This window comes from Salvelinus alpinus, chromosome 30 (genome assembly GCF_045679555.1).
Source record: "Salvelinus alpinus chromosome 30, SLU_Salpinus.1, whole genome shotgun sequence".
Taxonomy (NCBI): Eukaryota; Metazoa; Chordata; class Actinopteri; order Salmoniformes; family Salmonidae; genus Salvelinus; species Salvelinus alpinus.
In genome coordinates, this window is record NC_092115.1 from 6,106,681 (window position 1) to 6,114,180 (window position 7,500).

Genomic DNA, 7,500 nt, shown 5'->3' on the forward strand with positions numbered 1-7,500 from the left:
GGGCCTAGAAGAAGCAGAGCGAGAGGAAAACTCAACTTAGACTGAACAAAAATATAAACACAACATGTAAAGTGTTGGTCCCATGTTTCATTAAAAGATCCCAGACATTTTTCATACGCACAAAAAGCTAATTTCTTTCAGATTTTGGGCACAAATTTGCTTACATCCCTGTTATTGAGCATTTCTCCTTGCATTTCTCCTTGCCAATAAAAGGCCACTCTAAAATGTGCAGTTTTGTCACACAACACAATGCCACAGATATCTAAAGTTTTGAGGGATTGTGCAATTGGCATGCTGACTGCAGGAATGTCCAGCAGAGCTGTTGTCAAAGAATGTCATTTAGCGAATTACGTCCAACCGGCTTCACAACCTCAGACCACGTGTATGACGTTGCGTGGGTGAGCGGTTTGCTGAGGTCAACGTGAACAGAGTGCCCCATGGTGCCGGTGGGGTTATGGTATGGGCAGGCATATGCTACAATTTGAATGCACAGAGATACTGTGACGAGATCCTAAGGCCCATTGTCGTGCCATTCATCCACCGCCATCACCTCATGATCCCCAAGTCACAAGGATCTGTTCACAATTCCTGGAAGCTGAAAATTCAGTTCTTCCTTGGACAGCATATTTTAACAGACATGTCAACCATTGAGCATGTTTGGGATGCTCTGGATCCAGTTCCCGCCAATATCCAGCAACTTCGCACAGCCATGGAAGAGGAGCGGAAGTACCTTCCACAGCCTGATTAACTCTGCGAAGGAGTGCTGATTGATACAAAATGGTGGTCACACCAGATACTGACCGGTTTTCTGATCCAAACCTCTACCTTTTTTTTAAGGTATCTGTGACCAACAGATGCATATTATTCCCAGTCATGTGAAATACATAGATTAGGGCCTACTATTTTTGGGTTTCAATTGACTGATTTCCTTATATGAGCAGTAAACATACTCTGTTTCATGGAAACATGGCTCTCTCGGGATATACTGTCGGAGTCGGTCCAGTCATCTGGATTCTCAGTTCATCGCGCCGACAAGAATAAACAACAATCTGGGAAGAAGAACAGCGGGGGGGGATATGGGGTGTATGTTTGGTTCATGATTAACAGCTCATGATGTAATTGTAATAACATACAGGAAGCTCCTTTTGTTCACCTGATCTGGAATACCTCACAATCAAATGCCGACCGTGTTATCTCTCCCAAGAGAATTCTCTTCGGTTATTGTCACAGACACACATATCTCACACATATCTCCCCCTCAAGCTGATACCACGACGGCCATCAAGGAACTTTATGCAAACTGGAAAACCATATATCCTGAGGCTGTATTTGTTGTAGCTGGGGACAACGCATCACCCGGGGGTGTAAACTACCTTTAACCAGACAATCATAGTCCCGATGCCCAGGAACGCCAAGGTAACCTGCCTACATGACTCTCGCCCCATAGCACTCACATCTATAGCCATGAAATGCTTTTGAAAGGCTGGTCATGGCTCACATCAACACCATCATCCCAGACACCCTGGACCCACTCTAATTCACATTCCGCCCCAACAGATCCACAGATGACAACATTTCTATTGCACTCCGCACAGCCCTCACCCACCAGTAAAAAAAACAAATACTTTTGTAAGAATGCTTTTTATTGACTACAGCTCAGCATTCTACCAAAGTCCCTTCAAAGCTCATCAATAACCTCAGGACCCTGGGACTGAATACCTCCCTCTACAACTGGATCCTGGACATCCTGACGGGCCGACCCCAACACATCCGCCATACTGACCATTAACACGGGGGCCCCTCAGGGGTGTGTGCTTAGTCCCCTCCTGTACTCCCTGTTCACCTACGACTGAGTGACCGTGCACGACTCCAACATCACCGGGGCCAAGCTTCCTGCCATCCAGGAACTCTATACCAGGTGGTGTCAGAGGAAGGCCGCAAAAAATGTGCAAAGACTCCAGCCACCCAAGTCATAGACTTTTCTCTCTGCTACCACACGGCAAGCGGTACCAGTGCACCAAGTCTGGAACCAACAGGATCCTAAACAGCTTCTACCCAAAAGCCATAACTCTGCTGAACAAGACTGCTGAATAACACAAATGGCCACCTGGACTACCTGCTTTGACACTTTTTTCACTAACTCCCTTTCACTGACACTCCAATACACACACACTACATATGCCCAGACACACATAACATGCTCACACATGCATAGTGACGCCACACACACACTTTACCCCTACCTACAGTATGCTGCTGCTACTGTCTATTATCTATCCTGTTGTCTAGTCACTTTACCCCTACCTACAGTATACTGCTGTTACTGTCTATTATCTATCCTGTTGTCTAGTCACTTTACCCCTACCTACAGTATACTGCTGTTACTGTCTATTATCTATCCTTTACCCCTACCTACAGTATACTGCTGTTACTGTCTATTATCTATCCTGTTGTCTAGTCACTTTACCCCTACCTACAGTATACTGCTGTTACTGTCTATTATCTATCCTTTACCCCTACCTACAGTATACTGCTGCTACTGTCTATTATCTATCCTGTTGTCTAGTCACTTTACCCCTACCTACAGTATACTGCTGTTACTGTCTATTATCTATCCTTTACCCCTACCTACAGTATACTGCTGCTACTGTCTATTATCTATCCTGTTGTCTAGTCACTTTACCACTACCTACAGTATACTGCTGCTACTGTCTAGTATCTATCCTGTTGTCTAGTCACTTTACCCCTACCTACAGTATACTGCTGCTACTGTCTAGTATCTATCCTGTTGTCTAGTCACTTTACCACTACCTACAGTATACTGCTGCTACTGTCTATTATCTATCCTTTACCCCTACCTACAGTATACTGCTGTTACTGTCTATTATCTATCCTTTACCCCTACCTACAGTATACTGCTGCTACTGTCTATTATCTATCCTTTACCCCTACCTACAGTATACTGCTGCTACTGTCTATTATCTATCCTGTTGTCTAGTCACTTTACCCCTACCTACAGTATACTGCTGTTACTGTCTATTATCTATCCTTTACCCCTACCTACAGTATACTGCTGTTACTGTCTATTATCTATCCTTTACCCCTACCTACAGTATACTGCTGCTACTGTCTATTATCTATCCTGTTGTCTAGTCACTTTACCACTACCTACAGTATACTGCTGTTACTGTCTATTATCTATCCTTTACCCCTACCTACAGTATACTGCTGTTACTGTCTATTATCTATCCTTTACCCCTACCTACAGTATACTGCTGTTACTGTCTATTATCTATCCTTTACCCCTACCTACAGTATACTGCTATTACTGTCTATTATCTATCCTTTACCCCTACCTACAGTATACTGCTGTTACTGTCTATTATCTATCCTTTACCCCTACCTACAGTATACTGCTGTTACTGTCTATTATCTATCTTTTACCCCTACCTACAGTATACAGCTGTTACTGTCTATTATCTATCCTGTTGCCTAGTCACTTTACCCCTACCTACAGTATACTGCTGTTACTGTCTATTATCTATCCTTTACCCCTACCTACAGTATACTGCTGTTACTGTCTATTATCTATCCTTTACCCCTACCTACAGTATACTGCTGTTACTGTCTATTATCTATCCTGTTGTCTAGTCACTTTACCCCTACCTACAGTATACTTTTGTTACTGTCTATTATCTATCCTGGTGTCTAGTCACTTTACCCCTACCTACAGTATACTGCTGTTACTGTCTATTATCTATCATGTTGTCTAGTCACTTTACCCCTACCTACAGTATACTGCTGTTACTGTCTATTATCTATCATGTTGTCTAGTCACTTTACCTCTACCTACAGTATACTGCTGCTACTGTCTATTATACATCCTGTTGTCTAGTCACTTGACCCATACCTACAGTATACTGCTGTTACTGTCTATTATCTATCATGGTGCCTAGTAACTTGACCCCTACCTAAACATGTATGTACATAGCTACCTCAATTACCACGTACCCCTGCACATCGACTCGGTACTGATTCTCCCTGTATATAGCCATGTTTTTACCTGGTACTCCCTGTATTGAGCCATGTTATTTTTTACATGCTATTCATTATTCACTGTGTATTTATTCCTTGTGTCACTATTTCATTTTTTAAAAATATTTAACTCTGCATTGTTGGAAAAATCCCCATAAGTAAGCATTTCCCTGTTAGTCTACACCTGTTGTTTGATTTGATTTGATTAGATGTATAGCATCTTGTGAGAGCACATCCTGTTTTGTCTGTCTTAAAGTAACTTAGCCTACTTCAATATAACCAATCAAACATATATTCATGTCCTTACAACAGTATACAATTCATTCATGCCTTTACAGATGCACTGCGCAGAAATCGCTTCACCATTTCCTGGTTGCTAAAATTCTAATAGTTTGCCTAATTTCAGTTTATGTGAGAAAACAAGCAAGTATACTGTAGAGAATCATTGTACCATCTAAACCACTGTGAAATATATTTTCCATAACCAAAAATATTGCTGGTGTACAAAACCAAAAGTAAAAGACGCAAAAACGAAACTTAAGAACGGGACGCATAGAAATAGCGCACATTGAACATATATACCGCTTCTTAGACTTGCTTTCAATGAGAATGACAGGGTCTATAACACATTTCTATGTGATTTTGGTCTGGTCGTCCCAAAAGTTACATATTGCAGCTTTAAATAAAATCAAGATTTTTCTTTTTAAATGAAAATAACAAATTGAATAATTCAATAAATAACTCGATGTTCTGCCAAACATCCATTTGAATAACTGCACAAAAGCCCCGTGTTGTGAATGCATGTTTGATTAGGAAAACATTTGAATCAGTTATTAGTCTGTTTTCGGATATTTTACAGGTTCCAGACAGAGACAATTAGCAAGGAAGTCCAGTCTACATTCCAGACTATTCTTATCGCAATTTGAAATATTTAAATCATCAGAAAAATAAGTTTCATCATGGCCACAAATTTCCTTGGAATTATTAGAATATTGGAATCCTGGTGTAGCTGAGAGAGAGCCGTAGTAGGCTAAAAGCCAATTTATGCTTGATCCGAAAAAATGTGGTCAGAGGCATGCAGAGGCCAAACTGAGCTCCATACCGCACCGCAGTACGTACCCCTCTCAAATGTTGTAACAATGTGGAGGGCTTCGTCTAGCTCCTGATTGACATGATTGGTTGACGGTAGGTGAAGGAGCGGGAGGTCCTGTATAAACACAAACTCACTTCCTTGACAACTCCCTTCACAACAGATCTGGGCTTCTCCACGAAGCGCTAAAAAAGTATGAATGCGCAGACTTCTGCAGACGCCATATCACCACGCTGCACGGCCAATGCGGACGTCAGATCGACCATGTAGCGCCTTTAAAAGGTGCGCAGACACACACAGCACAGCGAGCCCGAAACCAGCCCGGCCTGGATCAATTCACAGAATTAGAGGCCCGGCGTTGCGTTCCATCCAAATCGGGCTGAGAATGAGAACTCTCGTGTCTGCAGCGCGATGGTGGTGATGATATCTCCTCATTTGAACGATCAATGCAACATTAAAAGAGACAGATCATTGAGGAAGACGCAGAACGCAAATGAATGACAGGGAAAGCATTTTTTTAAATGAAATTCAATGTGCGAGAAGGGTTAATAGGATCGAGGGCTTGATGGGAAAGAAATCATTGTTTAATTAAAATTGATTTGAGGTATCTGTTACATTAAATTCACTGCCAGCCCGCCTGCCACCGCCGTCATTGTCATCAAAGCTTTTGTCTCAATTCCCATTGTTGTCACACAAGGGATGAAGATGGGGGTTTTGATGTGGGGGAATAGCCAATACCAAAACCAATAGAGATTAAACCGTTTTAAACATTTAAAACAACATCCAATATCTCTGTCTTTCAATGGTTTAAGTGTTCAAAGGGTAAATTATATTATTCTATTGTTATGGGTATAGACTCCCATTTTCTTAGTGTTGTTTTGAGGGAACTTTTTGCACGTGTAAGTTCCTTCATTATAATATACTGTACACAAAATAAGGAAAGTTATATACAGTGTTTTTTTCTTTGAGGTATACAGGGTATTTGAGGTATATTGTGTATTTGAGGTATATAGGGTATTTGAGGTATATTGGGTATTTGAGGTATACTGGGTATTTGAGGTACAGTATATGGGGAATTTGAGGTACATATAGTATTTTAGGTATATGGGGTATTTGAGTTATAGTATATGGGGTATTTGAGGTATATAGTGTATTTTTGGAATATGGGGTATTTAAGGTATATGGGATATCTGAGGTTTATGGGGTATTTAAGTTATATTGGGTATTTAAAGTATAATATATTGGGTATTTTAGGTATATGTGTAATTTGAAGTATATGAGATATTTCAGGTACAGTATATGGGGTATTTCAGGTATATAGCGTATTTGAGGTATATCGGGTATTTGCAGTACAGTATATTGGGTATGTGAGGTGCATGTGGTATTTGAGATATATGGAGTATTAAAGATATATGGGGTACTAAAGTATGTGGGGTATTTCAGGTATAGTATGTGGGGTATTTAAGGTATGTGGGGTATTTAAGGTATAGTATATGGGGTATTTAAGGTATAGTATATGAGGTATTTGAGGTATAGTATATGGGGTATTTAAGGTATATTATACGGGGTATTTAAGGTATATTATATGGGGTATTTAAGATATAGTATATGGTGTATTTGAGGTATAGTATATGGTGTATTTGAGGTATAGTATATGGGGTATTTAAGGTATAGTATATGGGGTATTTAAGTTATAGTATATGGGCTATTTGAGGTATAGTATATGGGGTATTTAAGTTATAGTATATGGGCTATTTGAGGTATAGTATATGGCGTATTTAAGGTATATTATACAGGGTATTTAAGGTATATTATACAGGGTATTTAAGGTATAGCATATGGGGTATTTAAGGTATATTATACAGGGTATTTAAGGTATATTATATGGGGTATTTAAGGTATATTATACAGGGTATTTAAGGTATATTATACAGGGTATTTAAGGTATATTATACGGGGTATTTAAGGTATATTATATGGGGTAATTAAGATATAGTATATGGGGTATTTAAGGTATATTATACGGGGTATTTAAGTTATAGTATATGGGGTATTTAAGGTATAGTATATGGGGTATTTAAGGTATATTATACGGGGTATTTAAGGTATATTATACGGGGTATTTAAGTTATAGTATATGGGGTATTTAAGGTAAGGTATTGTGCCCATAGGCGACCTTGTTGCCGCTGATGTCTGGTGAGAACCTGCCTTACAACAGGCCTACAACATTTCCACTTCCTATCCCACTAGTCTAAATGTGTAACCATAGTGACAACATTTCCACTTCCTATCCCACTAGTCTAAATGTGTAACCATGGTGACAGCATTTCCACTTCCTATCCCACTAGTCTGAATGTGTAACCATGGTGACAGCA

General features: G+C 40.0%; 1 protein-coding gene across 1 annotated transcript in view; it reads right to left on the bottom strand.

Moving 5' to 3' along the window:
* The window catches only part of LOC139560627 (receptor-type tyrosine-protein phosphatase mu-like), a 774,972-nt gene that overhangs the window by 588,353 nt on the left and 179,119 nt on the right, over positions 1-7,500 (bottom strand). The gene's annotated exons all lie outside the window — the stretch shown is intronic.